The sequence below is a fragment of the Macrobrachium rosenbergii genome, chromosome 2 (genome assembly GCF_040412425.1).
Source record: "Macrobrachium rosenbergii isolate ZJJX-2024 chromosome 2, ASM4041242v1, whole genome shotgun sequence".
Taxonomy (NCBI): domain Eukaryota; kingdom Metazoa; phylum Arthropoda; class Malacostraca; order Decapoda; family Palaemonidae; genus Macrobrachium; species Macrobrachium rosenbergii.
The window spans coordinates 60,379,869-60,395,564 of record NC_089742.1 but is presented as its reverse complement, the minus strand read 5'-3'; the positions used below and the strand labels follow the sequence as shown (position 1 = coordinate 60,395,564).

The 15,696-nt window shown below is 35.8% G+C and overlaps 1 long non-coding RNA gene across 1 annotated transcript in view; it reads right to left on the bottom strand.

Annotated features, from left to right (window-relative positions):
* LOC136847625 (uncharacterized) overlaps positions 1-15,696 on the bottom strand; it is a 626,800-nt gene that overhangs the window by 425,086 nt on the left and 186,018 nt on the right. Inside the window, exon 2 of the long non-coding RNA XR_010855784.1 lies at positions 3,629-3,662. This is a non-coding gene — a long non-coding RNA (uncharacterized lncRNA). The remainder of the gene's footprint in view (positions 1-3,628; positions 3,663-15,696) is intronic.

The following is a 15,696-nucleotide window of genomic DNA, read 5'->3' as shown; positions in this document are numbered from 1 at the left end:
ACCAAGAAAACTTAATTCAACCAAGATACAAAGAGAGAGAGAGAGAGAGAGAGAGAGAGAGAGAGAGAGAGAGATGCTTTTTTGCTGCTGTTATTTTATTTCTACTGCTCACACAGTAAACAGACAATGCTACCAAGGAAACTTAATTCAACAAGATGAAAGAAAAGAGAGAGAGAGAGAGAGAGAGAGAGAGAGAGAGAGAGAGAGAGAGAGAGAGAGAGAGTATCCCTGAACAGGTGCTGTCAGTACGAGGATGACCGTCAAGCGCAGGAGCCGAATTTGCTTCGAGGGCAGCAATTAGCCCATGCGAGAGAATGTCATAATCTTTCACAAGGTAAACCTTCAGTGAGAGACCCGCAGAAAAAGGACACTTGGGTGATTTTTCTTTTTTTTTTTATCCTCCCTAATAATGCAGATGGAACCTCTCACCGTCTCTACATTCTCATCAACTAATCAAGCCAGGGCAAAAACACGTCTTGGATCGTCACCTGCTTCGTAGTTCTCTCATGCGATAATTGCCTGGTACGGAGAAGTTCCCTCTGTCATTCCACTTTAATTGACGTAGCTCCCCTTTGCACCCAATGTCCTCTAAATTGGCGTTTCTTCAGCGAACTCTTCTTGTGACTGACTGTACGAAGACAGCCTTGCTCATTTCCTTCCCCCTTCTCTCCACCCCCACCCGTACCCTCCCCTCCCACGCCATTTTCGTCCCAAAAGACGTCATGTGCATTGATGACGGTCGTTATTGCGTCCAATTACGAGAGTCGCCACAGCTGATTTACCTGATACGAAAATACACAAGCAAGTGAGGAGGTCGTTTTCTTCCTTCTCTTTGAGTGTTAAATTGCTACTAACCGTTCCATTCAGATAACGAGCCTGCAACCAAATTCTCATGCTTTCATTTTAAATATAACCAGGATGTGCGATTCCAACCCACAGGAAATTACAACCGGACACGTAACAGATTGGTTTAGAAATACTTAAACGGGAGGACTGCTTTACAGAAGAGTAGAAGACGTAAGGAGATGTATAGCTGCACATTCGGGTAATTCCCACCGCCAAGTGATCTATGGACTACAAAACCATGTATTTAGAACCATCAGGCAAAAGACGCACTACATAAACCCCCCCTCATCAATGCTCCCTATTTCCTCGCTTTCAATTCGGGTGGCAATGTAGCAGCAATGCGTATCAGATGCCAAGCTGTCAGTGTCGCTGCATTTTCGAACGGATGATGCCTTCGGCAGGGCCGAGACCGTCACTTAGGTGCATTTTTAAGTTAGCGATACGACCGTTATCGAGGTGGATGGTGGTTATGTTAGACATTTGGAAACGCCACCGAGCCAATATGCCACGCCAAATTGAGCCAAGTTGTCACTTTTTGTGGCCAGCCCAAAATCATTACAATCAATTACGTAAGTCTGAAGCTCATAATTAACACACATTAAGCAACATTAGTCCCGCTGTTCGTGGTTATTCCGAATGGGAGACAGGATGGCAAGTGGTAGCGAGAGGGGGGGGGGACAGGGGAGAGAGGGTGGTATGGATAGTCAAGTTACCAAGGAAATGGGAGGTGGAGGAAGGAGGAGGTTGGTGGAAGAGCGAAATGCAAGAGGAAAATTATGGAGGAACTCCGAGGAAGGCGAGGGAGGTGTTCTTAGTATGGCAGGACGGAAGACGGAGACAAAAATATAAGCCAAAAGGGAGAAGCAACACAGGTAAGTTTCTAGAAGGAACTCGAGACGCATCGCACGAAAAATAATCTGATACCATAAATCGATGTTTTGCTTTTAAACGACAAGTTCTTAAGGACAAAAATTGTACGCAATCACAATAAACATAAACAAAAGTAACAAACCCACAAACACACACGCGCACAAACAACATCCAACAAAAGTGGCTTCCACTAAAATATAAAAAAAAATAAGCAGACAACATAAATCGATGTTTTGCTTTTAAACGGCAAGTTCATAAGGGCAAAAATGATACGCAATCACAAAAATAAACACAAACAAAAGTAACAAACCCACAAACACACGCAACTTTCAACAGAGTGGCCTCCACTAGAATATCAAAGCAGCCGTAACTCGAAGCATCTTGAGCCATTACATCTCTCCGGGAGTCCTTCGTCACTACTCTCACCGCCTTGGGAACAGAATGCTATTGATGATTTAAGGCCTTATTCTTGCGGCAAACGAGAACTCCAGCAGCCAGCGACTTTCCACACTTGGGTCTGTCTGTGGTGATTCTGATCACGGCGTCCGACTTTTCTTTAGTCTTCAATTCGGGAAAATTATGGGTCCTGTTTTTTTTTTATTATCAGTACACTTATATAAATAACCTTGGATCTTTTGGCTACTTGTAACCTCCTAAACTAAAATAAAAAAATTATCTTCTCTGAAGTCCTTTTTGCATTACCAAAAAAAAAAAAAAATACAGCAAAAATATATATATAAAAAAAAACGGAACACTCATACCTTCCTAAAATTATCAATATTACATAAACCATGGTACGCTTAGCATTCAAAAATTTTAATGAAATTGTTAAGCGTCCTTGTACATATCTCATCGGGAACAATGTACAAAACTGAATGGTTATCCTGCACAATACTTCGCTGCTTGATATGATGTCAATTGAACAATGTAAATGAACACAATGGAAAAAAACATGCAATTCAGACAAGTAGGAAAAACAATATTCCTCACGAACGAACAAAGAAATTATGTCTATCCAAGTTACACAACAGACTGTAGCTATTTCAGTATTGTGAATTCACTGGTGCACAAAGTACTTACGAATGACATACAAATTCCTAAATAAATATGAATGAATATACAAAAGATATATGAACTTTCTTTCATGTATAAAGCTAAAATATGCACTTATATAATAGGCTAAGATGTATTTGATACCCTAACACAATGTTCAACGGTAGCGTGCTGAGTTGGCGATAGTAAGGTCGGTGATTCGCACCCGGCCTACCGCAACACGTTGATCTAGTTGGGAATAGGTACACCAGCGGCAGCTGGGATACGCAACCTCATCTTTAAAGACTTGCTGAGAACGGGAAAGCAATATATATTCACCTTTTTGCCTCCTTTGCTTTGGGGAACATAGCACAAGAAGGTATCAGTAGTATCTCAGTTCTCAGGAAATCCTTTGCAGTTAATTATGTCTTTTCCTACCCGGGTTGCTTTAGCCAGCAGAGGCAAAACAGGTTTTTAATGTACAGTATTTATCCACTTTTCCTCGCCCAGGATTCGAACCTAGGTCCTCTTGCTTGGTTCTAGAACTGAGTTGGCTCAGAGAATAAACAACGGTCACTGACATATTCATACTTTTTATATATATATATATGTATATATATATATATATATATATATATATATATATATATATATATATAGATAGATAGATAGATAGATAGATATATATATATATAGATATATATATATATATAGATACTATATATATATATATATATATATATATATAATCATGAATGTAACAACGACCATTGTTTTTTCTCTCTGGAGCCATCATGTTGTGTTCAAGGAATAGAAGGAAGAGGACCTAGGCTAGACTCCTGGGCTAGGACAGCCGGATATAATTAAAAAAAGAACTTACCTTCATTAGAAGTACCCGGAAGGAGGCTGAAAGGCTGAAAAGAAAAAAAAAAGAACGAGTGAGAACTTATTTGCTGGCTGAACAAAACACTTAAACAGTTGTGGCGAACGTGAGTGTGAACAGAGGTTTCCGGTATTTAAATATGTTTCCTTTTTCTTTCTTTCACTCGATGCACAGTAACTTGCTAATGAGAATTACTCACACGTCTTAATTAAGTCTCCCACTTCCTCCAAGGATCTATATTACTTCCTTTGTCGCCCTCATTTCGTTCCTATCATTATACTGCAGTTGTCGTCATTTCAATGTTCGTTTTGGTGGTTTTCATGGAAAAATTTCATAAAATATATTTTTCCTAATGGCACTTTTACGGGTGTTGCAATGATCCCTCTCATTTCATATTTTATGTATGATTTGTGTATGTATGTATGTGTGTATGCAAGTGTATATGTGTATATATACATATGAACAATATATATATATATATATATATATATTTATATATGTATATATATATATATATATGTATATATATATATATATATATATATATATATATATATATATATATATATATATATATATATATTTATATATATATATATATATGATTATATATATATATATATATATATATTATATAATATATATATATATATATGTATATATATATATATATATATATATATATATATATATATATATATATATATATATATATATATATATATATATATATATATATATATATATATATATATATATATATAATATATATATATATATATATATATATATATATATATATATATATATATATATATATATATATATGAAGCCATATCATTTAAAATCGAATTCTCCATACCCCTGAGCACCTATCACCTAAAGGGAATTGTAAATAATACAGCGCCTGCACCGGCCTGAATTCGAACCTGGGCCTTGGTTTAGAAACAACGACAGACAGCGACTTTGACCATTCGGCTATCGAGACAAAAATTCACACACGCACGCACACACACACACACACACACACATATATATATATAATTTTATATATATATATATTATATATATATATATATATATATATATATATATATATATATTATATATATATATATATATATATATATATATATATATATATATATATATATATATATATATATATATATATTACGGCATATCTATATATTAAAAAAGAAAATGTTAACAGTAATTCTTTCCTTAGAAATTTTATGCTATAGAGGAATAAGATTACCAGCGCGAAAGCCCCTAACAATTTTGTTTTTATAGTCATTAGCAACGTTTTAGAAATTCTGTCTCCCATCACCAAGCTGCGAAATTAAACAAATGACAAAAGATTTATACCAGATGTTAGCAAAGAGGTTATCTATTTTTATGTACAAAGATAACGGTATAGCAAAGAAATGAGATATGATACCGATTTTGTATCGTTTAAAATAGGTAACATTTAACTCAACCATACAAAACGTAAATGATCATTTTTATACAAAAGGGCAGTTAGAATAGTTGTCATGAAATTGTGGATGTAAACAATGAAAAGTGTAAACAATGAAAAGAAAAGAAGAGTAAACTACATAATAACCAAAATACCTGTAACACTTGGAGTAAAATGTCGTTCAATGAACAGCTGAATAGTTGGCATATATTCCAACTAAATTCTGGTTTCATTTTTTGACACAAAGACCCACGTAATGAGAGTTCAGTTTGTTTTGCATTTGTAGTATTTCCCAAGGTAATGGCAGGCACAGATATTTCGTAAATGTTGCTAAAAATCATTTAAAAAATGCTACCGACTTTACTGCTGGTATTCCGGTTCTGTAGAGAATAAACATATATTCGTACAAAGTAGCAGTAACTTCTGAATGAATCCCCACAATTACATGATTATCTCTTTTGCAATCTTTAGTTAACCTCACTCCATAATGCTCGTTAGTGAACCAAACAAATCAGTCAAAGTATTTTCTAAACGAATGGACATGGCAGTTGCCAGTACGCTTATTACTGCCAGTTTTCTACAAAGCACTAAGCACACGGGATCAACCTAATTCTCTGCACTAAACCTCAACCTTCTGGGATCCCTGTTTACTTTACTGCAACTTTCTCATTTTAGTTTTCTGTAAAAGAAAATTGTTGTCTGTCCGTCCGCACTTTATGCTGTCCACACTTTTTTCTGTCCGCACTTTTCCTGTCGGCCCTCAGATCTTAAAAACTACTGAGGCTAGAGGCCTGCAAATTGGTATGTTGATCATCCACCCTCCAGTCATCAAACATACCAAATTGCAGCCCTCTAGCCTCAGTAGTTTTTATTTTATTTAAGGTTAAAAGTAGCCATAATCGTGCTTCTGGCAACGATATAGGATAGGCCACCACCGAGCCGTGGTTAAAGTTTCATAGGACGCAGCTCATGATACCGAGACTACCGAAAAGGTAGATCTATTTTCGGTGGCCTTGATTATGCGCTGTAGCGGCTGTACAGAAAACTCTATCGTCGAAGAAACTTAGGCACATTTTTTACTTGTTTATTCTCAGTTCCATTTTCTAGTGGAAGGAACGGATAAGAGAACCGTGGGAATGCTGCCAGGGATAATGATTAAATGTTGGGCGGCGCTTCAGAACATGTTCCTCTCAACAAGCTCTATTGTATCTCCACTTAATGGTCTTCCTTTAAAAAAAAACTCAAATTCCGCTCCCAACCAAACGGTCTATCATGCGACAGTGATAAGGAAAGCGTTTCTTAAGAGCACGGAAAATGCAAATCACGGAATATAAATATGACAGTCATTTTAAAGTTCATGCAATATTTTGCGTTCCAGATGTGACACTTTACCGTGATGAAGGAAATGCTGAAGGAAAATAAGGAAAATAACATTTTCATTGTTATATAAGTATAATAAACAATACCAGAAAAGTTGTATTTTCTTAGATATTCTTACCGTATAAACTGTCGGTTTTATCACGCGTTATATATACTGTTTGTGAATTCAAAGAAAAAAAAAAGCACAAAGATTTACTTATTATTTACATCGAACCTGGATACCAGCAACCAAGAGAAAATACGATTAACTGTAACTATCAGCTCAGCTGTATCTTTGTAACTCTTACAAAAATCTTTGTAACTATGAAAAAATCTTTGTAACTGAAAAAAAATTTGTAACTCTGAAAAAAATCTTTGTAACACTGAAAAAGATCTTTGTAATTCTGAAAAGAATCTTTGTAACTCTGAAAAGAATCTTTGTAACTGAAATAAAATGTTCTAAAATGTAAACATAAACAAACAAACAAACAAAAACAAAAGTCAAGCAAGACCGGCGACATATAAACAGGCCACCTGAACAACTGTTGTTATTGGACTTTCTCCTTCCAATTGCTGACGTCTTGACAGACTACACAATGGCAGTCAATGATGACAATAACACACGACAATGGCCCTCCTTAATGATGCTTTATCATTTTCGGAACGCCTGGCTCTGGCAGTGGCATCGTGTGAAAGTCCTGTGCCATGGTTTGAGCTGCATGGCGAATTAAGTTCAATTCTGAATTTTAGGACTGGCATGTGCAAGTTTGGATATATGTACAAACAAGCAAAGAGTTTATATATATATATATTATATATATATATATATATATATATATATATATATATATATATATATATATATATATATGAAGAATTAAGCTACAAAGGTCGTTTAATATCCAATTCGCTCTACCTCGGTAATAATATATGTATATATATGTTTCCCGAAGGGGAATTATAGTTGATAAGAAGTTCGGTAAACAGATATATACATATATTATTTCCAAGGTAGAGCGAATTGGATATTCAACGACATTTGTAGCTTAATGCCTGCATACAAATCACTGTGTTATAAAAATTCATATATATATATATATATATATATATATATATATATATATATATATATATATATATATATATACATATATATATATACATACATATATATATATATATATGTGTGTGTGTGTGTGTGTGTGTGTGTGTGTGTGTGTGTGTGTGTGTGTGTGTGTGTGTGTGTGGTGTCCCTAACAAAACGCTCACTGCCAAATTTATATTTAACTCCTGAACCATGGATAAAATCAAAGTGCAGTAAAACATCGACAACATTAACCGCTTCATAATCCTATATAGAATGCTCATCAGCACTACATCGAATCCCTTTACACGCACAGCACCATTCCCCATATTAAAATGTATTCTCTTGCTTCCTGGATTTTAAGCTGCTTCCTTTCCATGACCTTTCTCACACCTCTCCAACCGTTTCTAGGCCTTCCTGTCTTCCATCTAAAGCTTCTGTATTATAATCTTTTTAATATCATCATCCATTCTTTCCACATGAGCGAACCGTCTATTAAAAATCTGATCCATGCTTTACATATTATGCTCAACTTTTTGCTACTAGTTCTGCTTATCTCGCCATTTCTCGCCCAATCTATTCTTGTTACTCCACATAATACTGCACAAACACTTCAACTCAACATCTTCAACGTCTTTTTCTTTTGCTCATATTCAACATCCATATTTAATAAAAAAAAAAAAAAAGATGGTACAACAATTCACTCATACACTACAACATTTGCATCCCTACAAAACGAGCCTCTTCCCTATCTTCCACACAACAAGCTGCCACTGTTGGTTCACTTATTTTGCGACTCAGCTCTTCTCTCATCCTACATTCAACCGTCATATTTACTCCCATATTAATATTCACTGCGCCACCTTCCTTGTTTCCATTTACCCTCACATCCTTACTTTTGCCTGCGTTCACTTTCAGCTTTCTCTTCTTGTAAACACTTTGAAATCTCTTTTTACTGTTTCTTACTCTGTTTCTTCACTATCCCCAATCAATACTGTATCATCTGCAAATGTCAACCATTAAACACACTACTCATTTTCTTATCCAACAAATCGTGACCCACATTTACTGGTCCTTTCGTTCACTTCGCATATCACTCCATCCATAAAGATATTGAACAGACATAAACATATAACAAACCCTTGCCTTAAACCCATTTTTTACACCAAACTAGTTGGTCTCCCACTAAATATACTAAACCATGCTTTACTTTAATTGTAAAAACTTTTAGTCGCTCTCTGTAACTTACCCGCTGTACCTTATATTCTCAAAGTCCTTCTCACTGTCTCTCTATCAGTTCTATCATAGACTTTCACTAGGTCTTGCACAACACATAGCTTTTTCCCCTTTACTTTAAAACATTTCCATACACCCTCTATCACCCCTGTGTTATTCGTCCTCTATGGGTCCTGAAAAATGTTTTTTTTATAAATCTGTTTTCTACCATGCAGTTTCCTTGGTATACTAAAATGTTATTCCCTGCTATTTTTACAGCATCCTCTATCACATTTACCTTTAAAAAACAGGGCAATTGTTTCATGCACTCCTTTAGAGCCTTTCCCTCATCGATGCATACCTTACAAACCTTGATTATCCACTCACTCAACCATCACAAATCTAACGAGCTTCTCGCATGTAATACCATCAATTCCTAAGCTAATTCTATTCGCTAACCTCCTAACCGTCCTCAGTGGATCCTAAACAGTCACTTCCGCAAGAATCTCAAACGTGCATTAAACCCTTCTACTCCTGCATCACTCAACTCATGCCTTTACTTTATTCTCCAACTACGAGAAATGTTCAATATACTCTCATTGGCGAACCAGGACTGCAGTCACTTCAGACAGCATCTCTCTATTTGCATCTTTTATTCACAGATCCATTTGTTCTTTAACGTTTCCCGTTGCTTTTACTTTCAGGCAGATCGACATTTCAATTTCGTTAATGTTCTTGTTCACCTTCTCCCCACTACTTTTATTACTTACTTTCTTTTTCTCTCTCTTACCTCTCGACTGCGCTATCCGTCCTCCTGCATGCCTGCATATGATCTCATTTGTCATGCAACTGCAGATCTGTCGCATTTTTTCTTTTGCTAACCCTTTATTTTCTTACATATATATATATAATATATATATGTGTGTGTATAATGCATACAGTTGCAAAGGAGCTCCTTTTTCAAATCTAACTAAACAGTCAAAATTAGAAAATTATACAAGGTATACATCATGATCAAAATATGTCCTGTGTGTGTGTGTGTGTGTGTGTGTGTGTGTGTGTGTGAGAGAGAGAGAGAGAGAGAGAGAGAGAGAGAGAGAGAGAGAGAGAGAGAGAGAGAGAGAGAGAGACCCTTACTTACATACACTTGTGGGTTAAATTTCTTGGGATCGTTATGCAGAACTAATGCAGTATTTCCATACATAAAACAACCTTTTGTTAGCTATGACCATAATATACCAATTTTTCAAATTTTCATTATAATTATCTATTACTCGATAACTCAAACCAAACCATAATAATGTCATCCGGGACCAGTAGTAAATATGGACTTAATAATATGAAGGGGGATTACTATAGAAGACCGAGGATTACGGGGCAATTTAGATAGTTTTAATTACCAAATTTAAAGAAGACAGATGGACGGGTTGGTGTTTAGGAGTTTTGGGAACGAACAAGAATGGATAAGCCCTTTTACAGATGGTACAGGAGTTTCCAACTGATGGGAGTGTATGATTCTGAAACCGGATGACACATAAAATAATACACTTAAAAAAAAAAAGGAAAAAAATTTTAGTGTATTTGTTAAATGAAGTCACAGATGGCTGACCTCATCATAGTGAGCACGAACTAGAGTATCTTTTATGGTCTACATTTGGTAAAATCGTGATTTTTAGACTACAATTTCTGGCCTGGCTAAAGATCAAAAACAATAATAATGGTCCCTCAACTCTGCTCCATGAAATATTATAAAAGAAAGGTCTAAGCTCACTCAAAACGCCACCAACAAAAACTCTATTGCTATCACTCAAAAGCTGGGAATGAGATAAAGTATTGTGCGTAGTCTCAAAACCCGTGACTCCTGAAGTTTATGTATGAAAGCATATTGGCTAACCGCGTTATAGGCAGCACTCGAATCTGTTCCAGCAAATCTGAACATACAACCGTTATAAAGAGTATCATATGTACAATTGGTCTGATATAAAAGGACTTCACAAGTTACAGCCCTATGCATAGCGGTTTTCGGGAAGCAATTCATGCAAATCTATGTACGGATACCCTTTTACGCAATATTACAAGGTACAGAAACTGGAGATTGACATATATACTGTATTCAGCAGTTATACAACCCTGCTGAAAAGGTAATGTACTACATTATTTCCGCTCATCTAGAAATGTGCTACTACTATAATAAAAACTGGAACGTAGTTTGTGTAATAAAACCTTCGATTCTTGTTTTTTTTTTTTATTAAATAAGAAAACCCCAACCGTGAAGGCGATAGAGGAATTCTTTAATGTACTTTGGGAGAAAGGCTAGTTTAGTGAAAGTGACTATGGCTCACAGGTACTATTAGGAAGAGGAGCATTAGCAGAAGACTGTTTAGTCTCAGAAGCCTTATAAAGGTAGCTCAGCTTTGCCCGTGGGGTTGGTCAAGAGTTCTATCATTAGGAGGAAAGGAGATGTCGAAAACTAAAGATCAAATGTTTTAGCTTGGTTCTCTGAAGAGAAGGCAGAATCATTTCTTTTAGGTTTGTTCTTAAATTAATATAATTTCTCTTAGCAAAGCTCTCTCTCTGTTTTGGTAGCTCAATCGATTGCAATTTCGTCTCCAAATGCTGAATTTTTCATAGTATCATTATATAATCACCTACTTTAACACTTAAACCTGGGATGATCAACAGTTTTGCTTCTGATATTTTCCTTACAACGTAACAAGCTATAGCCTCTGATAGTCTGATTCTATTTCTTCGTGGGATGGAGAATAGTATTAATTTCGGATAACTTTCCAACTGTACAGTCACATTTCTGCTATGGGTGAAAAGTCTCTTCAAACTAAAAACAGCACATTACCAGAAATATCTAAAATCCAGCACCACAGTCACTTACGACCCCTGATGCATAATTTTCCGTGATTTTCACCCTTTGCTTTTATATTTTGATTTCTTGAAAATACCACAATAAAGTAAAAGTTCCCAAGGAGAGGAAGCTGAAAGTATTTTTATTAGAGAGAAATCAAAATACATGAAAATATTTTATAGCTGGATAAGAGAATAACATACAAACAATAAAAGACTTTTAAACCATATTTTGTTTTAGAGTTATAAGGTACCACTGATGGAGATGACAGAAAGCGTTTCAAACCGTATTTCCCTTAGAATACTAGGAAAATTTTTCTAAAGGAGATGACCTTTTAAACTGTCCTTAGAATATCAGGAAGGTGCATCCAATGGAGATGCAGTGTCGCCTATGACAAAAGATAGAAAAAAAGAAAAGCAAGGTGGTTTGAACGGAGGCTTGAAGAGGTTTAAGAGCAGTAGAAAGAACTGTCAGTAAATTATGCTTGGAAAAGGCCATAGAGTAATAGGAATGCATCATATTAGTGCTGCAAGTGCTTGACGTGAATAGCATTTCAATTATAGCGCTGAACAATTTCCATATGAGAAGCAAAGTTACTCTGAAAACTTAAGTGACTGACATGTAAACAGAAAAAAAGTTAAAAATAAGGGTATAAACTGTGGAATATGTGGGTGTGAATGAGATGTGGCGTTGCACAGTTTTACTTTTGCAGAAAGCTGTACCGAGATCAAACGAACTGGATAATAAGTATGAAAGTATTTGCAATAGAAGAGAGTAACAGATACAAATACAACTGAGTTCACCCCTACAAATATTTAAAACAAAAACGATGGTAGAATGAACAAAGTGCTGAACCCCAAAGGAGGCAAGCAGAGCACCATGCGCTTGCTAAAAGTGATGGAAAATGATGTCATAATCTTTTATATGGAAGTGATAAAGATGCTTAATAACTGGAGATGTTCGAAGGAGTTGAAAATGCGTATCTTCAATATATATGAGCAATAACACATGCTGATTCAAGGAACATGGAACACACAAATGGACTTGAAAAGATATATTAGTGGACATGTGTATGCGTGTTTTGGGGATGCTTCGTCTTCATGAAAATGGCAATAAAAGAGTAAGTACCATGACATGTACTAAACTTCTTGGAAGGAAAAGGAGACGAGGAAGGAAAATAAATATAAGAGTGCAAAATACAAATACATACGGTAAGCGAAGAGTGGCCTCCAGACAAACTCTAGCGGAGCATTTACCTTCGTCACAGCCAGAGGCTTACAAACCAATAATTTAACACTCATTTGACGGCCATATACATAACCACTTTACGGATCTGCTATGGCTCTCGACTTCGCCATTTGGCCAATAATGATGATAATAATAACCCCCTTTTTAAATCTGGTGCTGTCGCCCACCGCAAATGCCGCGGTATTTTCATGCGTGTTCCCTGGCGATCGAAGAGACTCCGCTGCATAAAACTCCCAAGACGTCGCTTCTGAAACCTCTCGCTGGGTTTTAGGTGAGGCAATAACGTCTTGGCTTACTCTCTGTGACAATTAAAGGAATTCTAGCGCTGTTACGACTGCTGTTACTCCACCTTTGCATTAGGTAGGTAGATGCGAGGGTTTTGAGTTTTCTGTAAAAGAAAACTATTGTGCCGGCTTTGTCTGTCCGTCCGCACTTTTTCTGTCCGCCCCCAGATCTTAAAAACTGCTGAGGCTAGAGGGCTGCAAATTGGTATAGTGTTCGTCCACCCTCCAATCATCAAACATACCAAATTACAGCCCTCTAGCCTCGGTAGTTTTCTTCTTATTCAAGCTTAAAGTTAGCCATAATCGTGCGTCTGGCAACGATATAGGAAAGGCCACCACCGGGCCGTGGTTAGTTTTATGGACCGCGGCTCATACAGCATTATACCGAGACCACGGAAAGATAGATCTATTTTCGATGGCCTTGATTATACGCTGTACAGAAAACTCGACTGCGCAGAAGAAACTTCGGCGTAATTTTTACTTGATATGATACGTGCTTGCATTCACATAATCTAAGATGTTTGTTGAAATTTAACAGTTGTAGAAATAGTAAAAGTATTCCCTAATAACTACTATTGTCAATAGTAACTAAACTGAGACAGAAAAGCAAGGCAGCAATAATACTGTGACTCGTAATATTTCATATTTCCTTCCACTCCTCTCTCTCTCTCTCTCTCTCTCTCTCTCTCTCTCTCTCTCTCTCTCTCTCTCTCTCTCTCTCAATATCTTCTGTAACATTATTCGATTTTTTTTTGTATATAATTTTCACTGGAGCTTAAGCTTCACACATTACTGGTCGGGAGCTAAACCTCAGTAACACTTGACGGTAAGGTTTTGTTTTCTGAAACTTTTCTTTTGTTTGTAAACAATGTTTTTACGTAAATAACTTATAAGTTACACTGTTACTTATGAAAGCAACGTTTACCCAACCTATAAGAATAACTACTTCAACTGCTTTACCAATGTAGGCTCCAGTCCTTATCAATATACCATGCACTATAGCAGAAAGTTTTGAATAATAATAATAATAATAATAATAATAATAATAATAATAATAATAATAACAATAACACTTTTTTATTGACCTATGAATGATACAGGATATCAAATGTGTACTCGTATCCTTCGATCTTCGAATCACAAATTTTCGCGCATCATTTATCATTTACAATTACTCTCATACTTTCAGCAACATATGTTGACCCCTCGTACCAGTCTCAAAGGCTACCTTACTAGCAACTCATTAAATGGCCTATTCTAACCACGCACAACATAAATGACCAGTTTAACGATAACGAGAATGACCTACCAACGGGATTCTTAACTCGCCAGTACAACAACGCGTCTTTTCTTTTGTAATTTTACCCTTCAACAAAATCACATATTCAAAAGTGCTTCTACACAGCTTCTCTTGGCATACTACCTTGGGTTTTAAAGCCTTAAGAATGTAGGAAGCAAGTTCACCTGCCGTTGGTGAAGTTTTTTCGAAAGCGGTATGACAACATCCGCGAAATCAAAAGTTTCACCACTCGTAAGTGATCACATAATAAAATATCGTAATAAAATATCACATAATAAAATATCGTAATAAAATATCACATAATAAAATATCGTAATAAAATATCACATAATAAAATATCGTAAGTGATCACATAATAAAACATCGTAATGAAATATCACATAATAAAATATCGTAAGGGATCACATAATAAAATATCGTAACAAAATATCACATAATACAACATCGTAAGTGATCACATAATAAAATATCGTAATAAAATATCACATAATAAAATATCGTAAGTGATCACAAAATAAAATATCGGAAGTGATTGATTCAATTAAAAATATTTAAAAACTGGTTAAATATTATAAATCAACTTTTTAAAGACTTGGCCAAAGCTCAGGCAAAAGTTCTGGTGGCAAACTAACGGGAAGTTGACGCCTTCCTACTAATATGAATATCGAGTCAAAAATGCTGGAGTGTTTACGTCTAATTAAAAAAAGTACTATGTCTAAATTATTTATGATGCGTAAATGAAAGCCGAAGTGTGACAAATAATAAAATATAAAGTGCCTCTAGGCGGTCAATACTGCTTATGCAAAAAGATGCACGACCCACATCATCATAGAACACAAGGTACAAGCATAATAGCCAAAAATTCTAGCATGCTAGGCAGTGGGTCATCTTTGAAGTGAGTGGGTAAACAACACTGATGTTGACTCACTGCCGTCAGCTCAGGGCGATTTTCCTCTGATACCAACAATTAAAACTTGTTTTCTCTTAGGAACAGGAGTATAGTCATGACATAGAGTTCATCTCATGCCCTGACTACTGATACATAATTCTATAATGCATTCAGAATGACAGAGGTTTCCACTTACTGTCGAAGTTGTGAGCCAAGATCGAGGTCTTACACTCATCGCCTTCTCCTGGTTTCGTGATATGCAATGTATTTCATCGTAACTAAAGGAGGAAATCATTTATCTGCAGTGTCTATTGACAGACTAACGCAATCAGAAACGTATCCCACCTAGAAATTTATCCTATCAAGTAAT